Here is a 16,780-nt window from a genome sequence, read left to right as displayed (position 1 = left end):
ATTTAAATTGTGACTTTGGATTTTTCCCCTAAGCTAATAATTTAAATTCTTGATTTTCTAAATTTAGAGTTCTAATTGTTGATAAGTTAGAATTTAAATTAGAATTCAAGTTTAATTTCGTTGGATTAAGATAAATTAAGTTTTCAAACTTTGGAAAAGATTTTTAATTAAATATTAAATCCAAGGTTTTTGGAAATTTAATTTATAATTGCTAGATTGAACTCTTGGGTTTTAGGGGTCAAGTTAATTATTTTGTTATGGGTTGTTTTGAATTTTAGTTGGTTACTAAAGTGTAATTATGGGTTATTGGGCTTTCTTGTTTTCAAATCAAATAAGTGAAAAAAGTTTGTTAAAAGAGAAGGAAAATGAAAGAAAACAAAACAAAAATTTAAAATAGGAAACCCTAGTGTTTGTTTTTCCATCTTTTTCCCCTCTCTCTTTTGCCTGAGCCGTCACACCCACACCACCCTCTTCTTCTTGTTCTGCTCCGGCCACTTTCCGGTGATGGCAACAATAGCAGCAACGACGACGGCTGAAAATGAGACCCACGAGGAGGATGCGTTTTCCACGGGCATTCCCTACCGGTTATGGAGCAGCTAAACGGCGACCCGCGGCACCGGGGGATTGTCACGTGCTCTTTCCTCCAAAAACACAATTCTCTTAACTAAAAATAAGGTAAAGGCAAAGGAAAGATAAGCAAAGTGCTGGATTTTTATATATTTGAATAGGTAGGAAATAACTAAGTACAAACGGAAACAAAACAAAGCTCAATAAAGGAATGTAAAGTGCTCGGGATTTAAAAACTAAAAGCAACTAATGAAAGCAACTCAAAAGTACTTAGAAAGCAACAAAGAAACACTAAGAATGATAAAGAGAAGGAAGCAAGGCTTGATGATTTTGGTGGAGAAGCTGCTGGAATTTATAGCTGTTGGAATTGGTTAGGTAGGTCCTAAAACGCTGGTGGATCACCCATTTCCAACTCCTTTGACTGACTAAATCGTGCTTAAACTGATAGTGGAACACTTCTTCAACACGTATGCATCGGTTGGAACCACCAAAATGCATTGGAAGACGCGTTTCATTAAGGGCAAAGTTTGAAGAAAACCAGATTTTCTGCAGCCACACAGGCGCCTGGCGCCTCCCATGATGATGTTTCCGTCTTTTTGCTTCTTTTGATTACTTTGCACTCACAAATGGTCCTAAAATGTCATAAATACAATATAAGCCAACCACAAATCGGAGCCAAACCGGCATTACCCATTGCTTTTTGACATCGAAACAGCAAGCGCAAAGTCATTCGAACTTGAATTTGGAAGCCCGGACCTCCTCGACGTCGACCCACTCCTAACACAAGAGGTTTTAGGGTGAGTTAGTAGGTAATAACTTGCCTAAACTGTGTTTCGATTCAAATTAAGTGTTTTTAGATGATTTCTAACCCGAGTTTGGTTGCTTTTGACGTAGGCAATCCTTCGGCGAGCTTAGTAGCGTGTTACGACCCTTGTTAGTAAGTAGTTTCTTACTTGATAGATTGGTTGTTGTGTGCTTGTATGATATGGTTGTTTGCTCGTGTGCCTATGTGTGATTTTTGCATGATTGCTTGTCATGGTTATCATTTAGTAAACGTCATTGTTGATAAAACTATTGATATATCCTAGGAAAATTATGTGGTTGAGCGAATAAGTTATAACCATGTAGTATTGGATGGTTGTGTTTGAATTGTTGTTATGTTCTAATTGGGTTGTATGATGAAAATTGCAAACTTGTATTGTAATTTGTTGTTTCGAAAGCATATTGAATATTTGGGAGAAATCAGTTGTGTCTGATGTATGCTGGGTATCTGTTGATTATATTTTGGTTAAGTTGTTGGTTGTGCCTCTTCTGTGTTTCATGCAAGTTAGGACTGTTAGATCATGCTCGACTATTTTAAAATGATAAGTTTTTATGTATGATAATTTTGTCTATGGCATATAGGACTCTTATGAGATTATTGATGCATGAGACATGTCGTAGTAGCAAGTAACAGGGCCAGAGGGCTGGCACGTCACTAGTTGGGTATCAAGGCTCCAGGAATAAAAGTCGGGAATAGCACAGTGATTCTATTAATGAATAGTGTTGGGTCTTGATGTAGTAGTGGTCAAGGACCAACATGCCTAGTAAATGTCGAGGCCTTGAGGATAAATGCCGAGGATCGATGCACAGTTCGAGGCTTTGGCCATGCGTGGTCAAGGGTCGAAAGCCAAGCGCTATAGAGAAGTGTTGATGCCTTGGCTATGCAAGGTCAGGGATCGATACGACTCAAAGGAGAAAGCCATGGAGAAATAGGAAAGAGTACTAGTGAGTTAAGATGCGATGGTGGATATGCATGTAGGTTGCATGTTTAGATATGTGTTCATTTTCTTATTATGTAACGCATGATGAATTGATAAACATGTCGTTTGCACCTTTCAGTGATAAGCATGTTGTTTGTGCGTGACCTTCAGGTACGGGCTACTTACTGAGTACCGTGGTTGTACTCATCCCTCTTTTTCCCCCCTTCAGTTTTGCCGGTATCGAGCTAACTCTTGGAATGGTGATGGCGAGGAGGAGACTTGACTAGAGAGACCATTTAACATAGCGTTGTTAAGTTTCAAGTTGGATAGGATAGTTATAGTTGTTTATTTGTAACTTGAGTCTGTTATTAGATTAATAAATTGGATTGTTAATATCCATATTTAAAGGATGTTTTAGGGCTGACGGTTCGCTATTCTTTTTAGAACATTAATTTTGTTTAGCTACTTGAACTGTGGTGATGTGATCTATTAAGGATATTTATCAGGATATGCATTTGTTCAAGCTGAACTTGAGTTAGCCTTTGCTTCGCTGCTATTCGAGAAAGTTAGTTTTATGTAGTAAATAGTTTATGATTAGTGAAGATTTCAGTGAAAAGATTCTATAAGGTTTGTTTGTTATTAAATTATTAACTTAGAAGAATTTGAGTTTTGTTAGGACATTAGTGTTGTTTGGTTTTTTTAGTGCAAGCTTTTGTGAGTGTTATTAATAAGAGTAGCGCAGCGGAAGCATGGTGAGAATTTGTCATAGTTTGTATTTCTAGCGGTTTAATTCTCTAGTACGAGTGGGACTTTTTAGGTGGCTTTTAGTAACGGCTCCCGTTGGGATGTTGAAAATCCTGGGGTGTTATAGTAATAAATGTGCAAACAGGCAAACACGCATTACGTAATATCACACAACAAATAATCCCCCAAGTAAGAACTACTTACTCAAAAGTGTCCTAAGGTTCCTAAAATAACAGAGACACACTTCTGTGTTAGAAATCACTTTGAAAAAATTTTAATCGAATCCAAAAGCAGGTTTAAGTAAGTCGTTATGTAATGCCCCCAAATTTCAAACAACTCATATGGGGCACGTTATTAAAACCTCCTAACCAGCTTATCATCAACAAAATAAAATATCTACATTTTTTCTCAACATTATCATAAAAGAAAGCTCTATTAACTAAAAAAAAATAAAAAATCCAATGCCACAACCGAAATAACTAAGCGTATCCAAAGTCCTCAAAAGAATAACGAACCGACAACTTAAAACATTCTTAACCATAAAGCTGAAACAAATTAACCTGCCGATCAATTAACAAACCTATTAAAAAAAATCAACTCCACCATCTTATCTAACATAAAATGACGCAGCACTATATGGTCCTTCATGTCAAATCTCCTCATCGCCATCACCATTTTTGTGGGTGGCCTCGTTACTTGCAAAATCTGGAGGGAAAAAGGGAGGGGTGAGTACAAAAACTAGTACTCAGTACGCAGCTCTTACCTAATGGGTCACACACAAACAGCATGCTTACACATCACAAAACATCATACTTATCATGCTTTAAATTATATAAACTCAACTAAACATGCAAACTACATGCCAAAACCCAATCCTCACAACATGATTCACTAGTTCTCTTTCCTATTCCTCCAAGTCTGACTCCTTTGAGTCGTATCGACCCCGACCATCTACCTAGAGCCTCGACACTTCTCTATGACGCTTGGTGTTCGACCCTTGACCATTTACCCAAGGCCCCAAACTGTTGCACCGACCCTTGACCATCTAATCAAGGCCTCGATGGCTTTGCAACGTATTGGTCATTGTCCTTTCTTCTCAAGGCCCCAATACTTGCCTTTCCTCTAAGACTCATCGCATCGACCCTCGACCATTTACCCGAAGCCTCAACACTCATCTTTGTCCAACGTTGACGTATCGACCCTCGACCATTTACCCGAAACCTCAATACCCAACTAGTGACATATCAGCCCTCTGGCCCTGATACTCACCCATTCTCTTCATAACAGAACCGAACCCTCACCGGAGTCCTACTATGTGCTTTCTTAAACCATGACCCATGCATCATTCAGTTCACAAACACATTTGAACATGATATCATACGCACAAACAAACATACTAATCATGAACCAATATGTCCTTACGCTTTCACTATATAATAAATCTCACAAGAACTCAGTCTAAACACACAGTTGACATAATTATCCATATTTCAGTAATACATCCAGCAATAAACTTCTCAAGAGCTCAGTTCAAACACCAAACCACAGTAATGATATCATGCCATTAACATATCCACTCTCAGTAAAGAAACAATTAACACATCTTCCATCAACAAGACATAAATACATTTAAAGTTACTATATCCAATATGTCATTCACAATGCATCCAACAACAAGATCAATATGTTAGAATAATTAACAACAAGTATGATTTTATCCAAAAGTAGTCATAATCGCTAGCAATCACAACGAGATAATAACCATACTTATTATCGGATAATAAACATACAGAACACGCCAAACAATTCATGCATATTCAAACAACAAACACCCTCACAAGTAAGAACTACTTACTCCAAGAAACCTAACATTCCTAAGCTTGGCCGAAAGGTTTCATCAAGCAAAGAGACCAAGCTTTTGGGTTAGAAACTACCTAAAACCACTTTAATCGAATCAAAACTAAATTTAGTTGAGTCATTACCTACTAACTCACACTAAAACCTCTTGGAATAGGAGTGGGTCAACGTCGAGGAGGTTCAGGCTCTCAAATTCGAGTTCGAATGGCCTTAAGCTTGTTGTTCCGATGTGAAAAAAACCATGGATAATGCTGAAAGTCACCGAAACAAAGAATATCGTCACAAGAACTTGCTGGACTTCACGGATCTATGCTGTTCGAGGTCATCTAATACACCCACGATCGAGGGTCATCGTCAGAATGTCACAGGTTGCTACAGGGAGAGCCACGCGTTGCCTCTGCTTGCCGGATCTAAGCGGAACTGTTAAGTTTGCTCAATTGTTAACAGCCACGCTGGAAAACAACGAATAAAACATTGAGGCAGGTCGTGGTTGCTGCAAAACTCGTCGCGCCGCCACTGCTGACGGGAAATCGCGTCGCCGCTGCTGCTCGAGAAAAGCCGGCGCTATTCTGCTACTGCTACGGGTTTGTCGAATTAACAAGCGCTGCCGGACCTGAAGGAATCACTTCTGATCTTGAGGTGTTGTCACCGGAGAAGAAGATCCAAGGGGGGTGTGGCTGCTGAGGGGGTGGTAGAGGAGAAAGAGATGAAACCTTATGTTTGTTTTCTTTCTTTTTCCCTTTTCTTTTCTTTTTCCTTTATTTTCTTTTCCAAAAAGTAAATAAACCAAATAATGCTAATTGTCTTATAAATAAGGTGGAACTTTTCCCAATCCCTTTTGAATAAGGAGACCCACCTTAAAAAGGATTTGGAAAAGTTATTTCAGAGACTATCTTAATTTTAAAACCTAAGAATAAAATCCAAAAGTGAAAATTAAATTTCCACAACTTTGAATTAAGATTTAAATAAAATCTCCTTCCAAAATTCTAATACTTAATTTATCTTAATTAACCAAATCAAACTTAATTCTAATTTCTCCAAATTAATACTCCAAATTATAAAATCTAGAATTTAAATTAACAGCTTAAGCCATAAATCCAAAGGCTCAATTTAAACCTTAAAATAAAAATAACCTGAAAACTCGGGGCGTTACAGACTACCCACCTTACAAAACTATCGTCCTCGAAAGTTGACTAGTCAAACATTCCTCAGTACCTAAATCTTCTTGTTCTTCTTAGTTGTTTCCTTGTGACGTCTTTTCTAAGACAACCGTTTGCTCCTTGAGCCTTGTAAGTAATAAAGAACTTTCCACTTTCGCCATTAACCAAAAACTAACACCGAGTCTTACTAAGTGAAAACCTACCACGAAACACCTAACGGTTCCAACTCAATGTTTACTTATCAATTACAGTAGAAAGATCAAGGAATGACTTAAGAGCAAGAATTCTCAAAGCTAACATAACTTTAATAATAACACTTTCAGGAAAGGAGAATTCAACCACTCAATGGTAGGATATGAGTACCTGTAGCATTAACATTCTCTTTTCCTTCCTGAGTTAGCGCAAAGATGCTAGAGGATGTCAGACGCAAAGTCTTCTGAACAATTTTCTGCACTGGTGCCTGCGGAGTCTTTTGAGTGTTTGAATCAGTCATCAGACGCTCTCTAGCAAAATGGCCTTCCTTTCCGCACTTAAAACAGGCCTTCTTCCTGGTCCAACATTGGCCAAAGTGATGCTTTTGACAAAAGGGACACCATGGGGAAACAACTTGTCCTTGAGTCTGTTGCTGAGGGGTGGTTTTTGAAGGTTGGCTAGAGGATGTGAGAGGAACCTTCCTTTTTACTCCTAAGGATAAGTCGACTTCTTATTGTGGTTGAGCTTTTTCGGTGACATCTTTATCCATAACCAAGGCACCCCTAACTGCCTCCGAGTAAGTGGTTGGCCACTAAAGATCAACTACTCCTCTAATCCCCCTGCGTAGACCTCTAACAAACCTTTTAATCTTCCTTGCCTCAGTGAGGATTAGATCAAGAGCAAACCAAGAGAGTTCTGCAAACTTCTTTTCATACTGAGCCACCATCAAAATTACTTGAGTGAGGTGAAAGAACTCTATCTCTTTTTCATCCTTTACCATCTCTGAAAAGTAATAGTCGTAAAACAGATCTTTGAACCTTGTCCAAGTGATGGGTTCATTTGCATGGTCTTCTACAGTTGCTACTGCATCCCACCAATTTAGAGCTTTGCCTCTCAACATAAATACTGCACCTTTGACTTTGAGCTGGTCGCTGCAACTTAGATAAGTGTATAGAGCTTCTAACTCCTCGATCCACTTCTCTTCTATTATAGCTTTCTCGCATTCTCCATTAAAAGTATGGGGTCCATAATGCCTAAAGTCCCTGATGAACTGAGCTTCATTCTGAGGAGCCCGAGCCTGACGAGTTTGCTGGGCATGAGCAGCACCTGTTGCAGTCGAATCGTCAATTAACACCTGAAGTGCTCCTGCCAGTAAAGCCACCTGAGGATTCACTTGAGGAGCTACCAGGGGAGCTGGAGGGTCTACCCCTTCTTGAGGGGCTGCTGGAGAAATTGAAGGGTCTACCGCTCCCTAGGGAGCTACCAGAGGAACGAAGGGATCTACTACATCATCATTTCTAGGATTCGAGTTAACGTTGGCACGAGCTCTTGAACTTCGATGGGGAGGCATTGTTTAAAACGAAAATAATACTAGAGTTAGTAGCCAATTTGTTAACACCCTAGGCTAACGCAGATGCTTCGTTGAAGTTAACAATTCATAACCATTATAAAGAAACTAGCACAAAATTCAACAATTCTAACTAGTTAACTAAGGAAGATCCTATGCGTATCTAAGCACTACAAGAAACGGAGCTTTCAGAGACAAATTTTTAGCGACGTATATGCCATAATGTCACTAAAACATAATTTCAACGACATTGTCAACAGACGATGTCGCTGAATATCATTTTCAGCAGCGTAGGGATCAAAATGTCGCTGAAAGTAATTTTCAGCGACATTATGAAACCATTTCAGCGACGCCGTCAAGAAGATGTCGCTGAAAGTACATTTTCAGCGACGTTGTCAAGCATATGTCGCAGAAAATGTGCTTTTAGCGACGCCGTAAGTTGAAGGCGTCGCTGAAGGGATTTTCAGCGACACGTAAGTTGAAAATGTCGCTGAAAATCCCAGAATTAAACACCCCCCAAATCGCGATTTTTCAAACCCTCGCCCTCAATTTTTTCTTCTCCCCTCCGTCGCAGCTGCCGATTTCTTTCTCCCCTCTCCTCTGTCGCCGGCCTCCATCGCCGTCGAGCTCCAAAAGCCCTCCGTCGCCGTCCTCTGTCTCCACCGAGCTTCTTCCGCCCTTCGTCGCCTCCCTCCGTCGCCGCCGAGCTTCTTCCGCCCTCCGTCGCCTCCGCCTTCGTCGCCGCCCGACGTCGCCGCCCATTATTTCTTCTCTAAGAACTGGGTATGACATTTCCTGATTATATCAATTTATGGTTAAAAATCCTTTTGTTCATTACTGCATTATAATTCATTATGTGTTTCTTTCTATTTTGTGGAATTTCGATGTTTTGGCTTGAATAATCGAAGCTCGAGTTTCCTTTTTGTAATTTGGGATGGTTTGCTGAGGTATTTGTTTCAGTTGTTGATTTTTTTTCCCTTTCGTTAAGAGTGGGTATTTTCGACTTTTTTTTTTCCTTTTTGTTTCATTTGTTAAGAGATGTTTTCTTCCATCTTAGTTCCAGTTGTTTTAATTTTCATGGGAGTCTGGAAGGAAATATTTGGAAAGAAATGCCGATTCCTTTTAATCTCTAACAGTGTTATTGGATGAGAGATTGTGGTATTGCCGATTAGCTCTGTTGTTGGAGAGATTTGGGAATGTGGGAGATTCTTCTGTAGGGGGTGGGGGTGTGAGAGTTGGTACTGAAAATTTGGCTGCTTTGGAAAAACTATTTGTTTGCCCAGGAACATAGAAGATTGGATTCTAGAATGTTTCTACGGGTGGAACTTGTAAGGCAAGGCTAAAGTTTTGAGAAAATGTGCTTTTAGAGCTTTGTTATGGAGCATTTGGTTGGAAAAAAACCTTTGCTCTTTTGAAGATAAGGCTAAGTCTTGGGATTCTTTTTGTAATAATGTTCATTTGCTGGCTTCATGGTGGTGTCATAGAAATTTCCTCAGCCCTTGTCCTTAGGCTGTTCTTTTGTTTCTTTTCTTCATGAATTCGTTTTTTATCACAAAAAAAAAAAATGGTACTAAAAATTTGAAGTCTGTAGGGGTTTACAGATGGTATGTTTCTGACTCTCCTTTATGTTGTGGTGGCTAAAAACGTCAATTTGGGATGCAACTTGGGGAAGATCTTGGGAATATAAGTCAAGGCTACAATCCTTTTTTGAGTGAAATCCAAAAGTAAAAATCCATGTGGGTTTAGTTCCAAAATGACGGTATCCATTATGGACATATGGATAGGTCTATTGTTGTAACACTTAGAACTAGGATAGGTGTACATTATCAACTGTCACTGTATTACCTAATTTTCATCTAATAAACTAACCTCATCAGCATAGTTCTAAAATGGCTTTCACATTTTTAACTCTGCTGTGAGTATTGATTGTTTCATGAAGGTGGTGATAATTTATTGGCAATTTTGTTTAAATTAACTAACATGATTAAAATCTTTGTTATGGTAAATGAGGTTCTTGTTAATCTTGTTATGATCTGGCTAATGGCTTTATCACTAAAATAATCAATGCCCCTTAGAATCTGCATCCAAATGCTTCTATCTCTATTTTCCAATATGGAAGATCAAAGAAGATACTTCTTTGACATCTTTTTGTACTTGTTTCAGGGTTGAAATCCAGAATTTAGGTATTAGACATATTACCCTCAAGTCTCAGTTCCTCCGCACTATTCTACAACGAAGACCTGCAGAATCAGAGGTGAGTGATTCTCGACTAATTTGGAGATATTTGGGGATCGATGTTGATGATTAATTCTAGTTGCTGATTAGTGATTTTATACTCATAAGCCCTTCTCTGCTTGGATTTGATACGAATTTGATGTTTGATGTGGGCTTTATCCCTGTATAACTTTGTATATAAGGCAATTGAATTTTGAAGTGTTAGATTTTGACATACGACTTAGTTTAATGATGAATTTTGAAGTTTGTGTTGGATATGAATTCAGAAGTTGAAGTTTATGAGTTTTTTATTATGAAGTTTATAAGTTGAAGTTGACATAAAATTTAGTTTTTGTTTGATTTGATGCTTTGACTATATAGTTTTTGTTGTGACGATATGTCTCGATACCGTTTTTAGTTATAATTCACATTAGTTTTAGTTAAATCAAATTTAGAGTTAGGTAATTAACTATAAGTTATATGTTTTTATAGAAAACATTGCTATGGATCGTACTTGGATAACTTTGAAAGATCGGAGATGTAGTCAATATTCTAATGGCGTTAGCAATTTTATTGAAGTCGCTAAGAATTATTTGGATGAAGAAGGGAAAACAAGATGTCCTTGTTCGAATTGTTTAAATGTCCTAAGGAATAATTTGAATGATGTAGAACGTCATTTATTCAAATATGGTATGTCTCCGACATATAGTAGATGAACATTTCATGGAGAAAAGGTAAATATTTCTTCATTCTTAAGACCTGGATCAAGGTTTCTTGGAGCAACATTTTCATATTCGATCAGAAATAATAGACCAGATGGTGGGAATCGTATGGATCAAGTGACAACTATGATTAATGATAATGATATGCTCCAAATGATGAATGATTTAAATGGTCCAGTGTTTGAAAACATTCCCGAAGATTCCAGTGAACAGCAGGAGACTAATAATATATTTTCTGAAATGTTTCGCGATGTTAGTGAAGAGTTGTATCCAGGATGCTCGAAGTATACATCGTTTAATTTTTTAGTGAAACTTGTGCATACTAAAGTTCTTAATCATTGGAGTGATAAATCATTTGATATGTTACTCCAATTATTGAACGATGCATTTCCAGATGGTGTAAAGCTTCCAAAATCAAATTATGAGGCTAAGAAAAAATTACGTGATCTAGGGATGGGATACGAATCAATTCACGTGTGTAAGTATGATTGTGTTTTATTTTGGAAAGAATACGCATCTCTTGACAATTGTCCTCAATGTTGAGAGTCGAGGTACAAACTGAATAAATCAAAAGGAAAAAAAATTCCCCACAAGATCCTGAGATATTTTCCATTGAAGGGAAGGCTGCAGAGACTATATATTTCAAAACATACTGCTGAAGATATGAGATGACATAAAGATAAAAGGTGTGAAACTAAAGGAATACTTCGACATCCTGCTGATGCTGAGGGTTGGAAACACTTTGATAGAAAGTACCCTCTTTTTGCTGCAGATTCTCGTAATGTGAGATTGGCACTTTCTTCAGATGGTTTTAACCCTTTCGGAAATATGAGTTTATTATACAGTATGTGGCCAGTTATGCTCATTCCATATAATTTGCCTCCTTGGAAGTGCATGAAAGTATCATCTATTTTTCTATCTCTACTCATCCCTGGGCCAAGGTCTCCTGGTAAAGAAATTGGTGTTTATTTACAACCCTTGATACATGAGTTGAATGAGTTGTGGGTGAATGGTATTCGCACCTATGGTAGTTTTAGTGGATCTTTCTTCCATCTTCATGCGGCTCTATTGTGGACGATTAATGATTTTCCAGCTTATGGTGATTTGTCTGGTTGGAGGACGAAAGGATATAAGGCATGTCCAGTTTGCAACGATGATTCGAGTTCAATGAGATTGAAAAGCAAAATTTGTTTCATGGGACATCGTCGATATTTACCTCAAACACATACATGGCGTAGGAGTAGGCAACACGATGGGAAACAAGAATTTAGATTAGCCCCGAAGATGTTAACTGGACAAGATATTATAAATCAATTGAATTCATTGAGTTTCCCTACGTTGAGCAAGCATGTTACAATAGTATCTGATAACAAACGTAAGCGATTAGCTAACAAGCACAATTGGAGTAAAAGAAGTATCTTCTTTGATCTTCCATATTGGAAAAATCTTATGTTACGTCATAAACTTGATGTGATGCATATTGAGAAAAACATTTGTGATAATTTGGTTGGTACTATACTGAATATTGATGGGAAGACTAAAGATACCATACTAAACATGATAGGTGTTATCCACCAAACATCTCAGCATGTTGTCCAGCTGATGCAAATACTTTTACCTTCAAAATATCATGACTGAGCACACACGAACAAAACAACATTATATCAACAACGAATCAAGGGTTAGAAAACTCCCTCGATTAATCCGATGTGTAAAACAAAAAAAAGGGCCAGCAAGTGGCGCTTTTTCTAGTCATTCCATATTGAAGTCTTGTTTTGTTCCTTCTTATGGAATAATGCTCACTACTCTTTGCCTTATGCCTTGCTTAGTTTCTTGGGAACTCCAATCCTGTACTAAGAAAATGAAATTATTAAAACGTTAAGGACATAATTAAAAAAAAAACTTAAAAGTAAACATGACACTAATGTACAAACTTCCCTCCTACTGATTTGACTTTAAAGAACGTTGGAGGCTTTCAACTTTCACTCATTTCCTCAAGCTCGTTCGATCTCTCTTCTACTACTACCATGTCATAGTTTCGCTCCTTCAGAGTACAATATGCTTTAAGGTCTAGCTCCAGGGGTAGGTAGCTTACTTATATGCATTAGTTTTTTAAAATTGGAATGTAGGAAGAAACTTCAACGTCGAATCCTTCATCTGAACCTATCTCATCTTGTCCTATTTTTTCCTCTACTTGATCCTTGATAGGTTTGATCATCTCCTCCTTCTTTATGTGTTTGGTTATCTCTAAAGAGCATCGAGTGAAAGGAAAAAGCGGTCCAATATTTAGAGGTGATGGATTTAGGTCCATTGTAACCTGATGCTCCATTACCTTTATCGGTTTCTCGGGTTCAACTTCCTTATTCTTCCATACCTCGTTTATCACTTCAGGGGTTGGTGGATCATCATTGTCTATTGGGAGCTCAAGTTCGTCATCTTCAAGCTTGCTCCATACATTGATTGCCTCACCTTGCTCTTCCATATTGGTAGGCAATGCTTCTGGTGGACTATTCCTTAACTCATCGGCCACTTGCTTAATTCGGCTCTGCAGCCTACATAATGCTTCATCAGTTCTTGCCATAAAATTTATCATTGTCTCTTGAAGGCTAGAAATGAATGATTGCATTTCTGGCCTCCGTGGTTGTTCACATTCCTGGTAAGGTTGTGTTACGAATTCTGGTGGAAATGCATGCTCGTATGGATAGATACTCTCAGCTTGATGCTCTCCAAAGTAGAAATTTGAATGATCCCTCCAATCTTGGTTGTGTGGAGTTCAATAACGGCTGAATTCATGCTGGTTTCCTGGCGGACCTAGATAATAAAAAGACGAAGGATTAGATGGACAGTATTCCATTGAATGACAAATATCACCACAATATAAACAAAATTGATTAACATGAGCTATGGGCATGTTACTTCCCATTGGAAGATTATACATAAATTGAGACTCCATTTCGAATACTCCTGCTTGTTGGTGGTTCAATACAAATATCCTCTCATTTTTTCCATTTCTCTTTTTCTAGTTTTTCTGTTGTTTTCTTGACCTTTATTCTCGCCTTAACCTCTTTAGGGACTCCTTCACAAAAGCGTTGTGCTAAACAAAATAAATTCCCTTTAAAGTTAGATATAACAATTAATCTCAAGGAACAGAGGCATGCAACAACCACAATATGAAACAATTCACTTAAAAAAAAATATGATTTTGAAAATTACATCCCAGCAACGGCGCCAAAAACTTGTTGGGACTTTCTCTACATTTAAAAAGATTAGAGACTCGTGCAAGTGCACACGGTCACAAGTAATACTCGGAAGTAATCCAAGGTCGAATCCTCAGGGACTTGTTGCTTTTCAACACAGTTTTTAGAAGTGAACGGTTCAAATATGCAATTGTGATTTAGGAATAAAATAGTGGTGAAATGTTGTTGTTTGGTGTTTTAACTATCAAGCAATTTAATGAAATTGAACCTCCTTGTCTCCTACCTTAGTTTTGATGCAAAAAAATGGAAAACACACTATGTTGGGAAAAAGCACCAAGTGCAATTCCTGACTTTTCTTGAGATTTGAGTTCTACTCCTTCACTACCGCTTTTGGTTGTTGCAGAGGCTAGGATAACCTACAATCATATTCCTATGTGTGATTACAATCCTAGAAAATGTCTACTAACTCATTTCCATTATGGGTCAGAGGGCCTATGCCTAGGATCATGTTTTATGCGCTTATTCCTATGTCACATCCCATATTGGTTTCGTATTATTTTACCTAAATCACCTTTCACAAGGCTGGGCTTTGGTGTATTAATCAAGTTCCTACTGGCCATATGGAAAAAAGACATAAACAGAAGTTTTTAGAAACCAACCCAAAAAAGTGTCAGGCGCAATCTGGCCAAAATTCCGAGCGTGTTGAAAATCAAATCATTTGACTAAGGCATTCCAGCAGAAGGTTGATAAATAATTTAGAAAATAATTAAATGAAAATAAATGCACGAAAACATAAATAAAGTATTTTTCATTGAATTTAAATGAATAAATAAGCCGTACAAGAAGTTCTAGCTTGACCCTCTTCTCTCTCAAGCGTGAGGGGAGTTGAAACTTGCTAAAAAACTTTAAAATAACAGAATGAACAAAGAACGGAAGTAAGAACTTTAATTAAAAGCAATACAAAAGGTAAAAGCGTGAAAAACAAATAAATGAACAACCAGAACATAGACATAAACCCTGAAAACGTGTTCTACAACTAGAGAGCATCTAAAAGAAGATGAAATGAAGCTTGGAAGGGATGATTTGCTGATGGAGGGATGGTTTCCTTTTATAGTACCCTGTTGGTTGAAACTCCCCTCCATTTTAGGTGGAAAAGGGTTGAGATTCACCTAACCACCTCACTTGGACTTGGACTCATGGTTTTACCATGTGGGAAATGTCCTCCTTGCCCTTCATTAATCAAAACGTGTGTTTTGACATTTTGTCATCCAAAAATGCACCGGGCACAATTCTGCAAAAACAAACTTCTGTTATTTTCTTCCAACTTTGACCGCATTTTTCTCATATTTTTCCTTAAGTACGATAGTTTGACTTTTATGCAGAAATAATTTACGCATGTTCTATTTTAAGAATATGTGGTCCTTTTTGGCAAATAATAATGGGAAAGAGGTAAAAAACGTGGTCAAACAGAACTACCGACACATGTTTCTGCAGTAAAAAGGTTTTGGGTTAGAAACTACCTAAAACCATTTTAATCGAATCAAAACTAAATTTAGGTGAGTCGTTACCTACTAACTCACAGTAAAACCTCTTGGAATAGGAGTGGGTCAACACCGAGGTGGTTCGGGCTCCAAAATTCGAGTTCAGATGGCTTTAGGCTTGCTGTTCTGATGTGAAAAAAACGATGGATAATGCTGAAAGTCGCCGAAGAAAGAAAATCGTCACAGGAACTTGCTGGGCTTCATGGATCTATGTTGTTCGGGGTCATCGAATACACCCACGGCTGAGGGTCATTGTCGGAATGTCACGGGTTGCTGCAGAGAGAGCCACACGCTGTCTCTACTTGCTGGATCCAAGCCAAACTGTCGAGTTTGCTTGAATCTTGACACCCACACTGGAAAACACCAAAGAAAACACTGAGGAATATCGTGGTTCCTGTAAAACTCGTCACGCCGCCACTGCTGACGGGAAATCGCACCGCTGCTGCTGCTCGAGTAAAGTCGACTCGATTTTGCTGCTGCTACAGGTTCAACAGATGGACATGTGCCGCCGAACCTGAAGGAACCGCTTCTGATCTTCAGGTGCTATCACCAGAGAAGAAGATCCAAGGGTGGTGTGGCGGTTTCGAGGGTGGGAGAGGAGATAGAGATGAAACCCTAGGTTTGTTTTCTTTCTTTTTCCCTTTTCTTTTCTTTTTCCTTTATTTTCTTTTCCAAAAGGTAAATAAACCAAATAAAGCTAATAATATTATAAATGAGGTGGAACTTTTCCTAATCGTTTTTTAATAAGGAGACCCACTTTAAAAAAAATTTGGAAAAGTTATTTGAGAAACTATCTTAATTTTAAAACCTAAGAATAAAATCTGAAACGAAAAATTAAATTTCCAAAACTTTGAATTAAGATGTAAAGAAAATCTCCTTCCAAAATTCGAAAACGTAATTTATCTTAATTAACGAAATTAAACTTAATTCTAATTTCTCTTCAAATTAGAACTCCAAATTAGAAAATCCAAGAATTTAAATTAACAGCCTAAGACAAAAATCCAAGAGCTCGATTTAAACCTTAAAATAAAAATAACCTAAAAACTTGGGGCGTTACATGTTACGTACTAACTCACGTCAAAACCACTTGGGTTATGGCTCGATTAGAATCGGACTCTAGCACTGCAGATCTGAGGTCGAGGAGGTTTGGCTTGCAAATCTAATGCCAAAAAGGGATGGGTATCATGGATCTGGCTTCGATTGGGATTGGGTCAACACCGAAAGTCGTTGGAAGTAAAAATACGCCGGAGATCTAGGTCACAAAGTCGCGAATTAGGTTGTCGGAGTTCACACTAGTTGCAAGGTGTCACGAACCTGGTTGACCGTAATAGAGGGGAGGGCTACAGTGGAATCGTCGGTTGTGTGTGAGCTGTTGTCATGGGGAACCATATTGTGCCGCTACTAGAATGTTGCACTGGGATGCCAAACTTGTTTGTGGAAACAGCACCGCTGTAGATTGTCACGTAGGAGGGTCGTCGTTCTAGTCGCTTTAATCA

At 38.2% G+C, this 16,780-nt stretch overlaps 1 pseudogene; it reads left to right on the top strand.

Moving 5' to 3' along the window:
- Window positions 1-10,654: 10,654 nt before the first annotated feature.
- LOC148213094 (uncharacterized) lies at window positions 10,655-12,184 on the top strand (annotated as a pseudogene).
- The last annotated feature ends 4,596 nt before the right edge of the window (window positions 12,185-16,780 follow it).

Source organism: Momordica charantia (genome assembly GCF_013281855.1).
Source record: "Momordica charantia cultivar OHB3-1 chromosome 1 unlocalized genomic scaffold, Mcharantia_2.0 BLBB01000001.1, whole genome shotgun sequence".
In the NCBI taxonomy this organism is placed as follows: domain Eukaryota; kingdom Viridiplantae; phylum Streptophyta; class Magnoliopsida; order Cucurbitales; family Cucurbitaceae; genus Momordica; species Momordica charantia.
The sequence above is the reverse complement of the archived record's forward strand: the minus strand, read 5'-3'. Positions and strand labels throughout refer to the sequence as shown.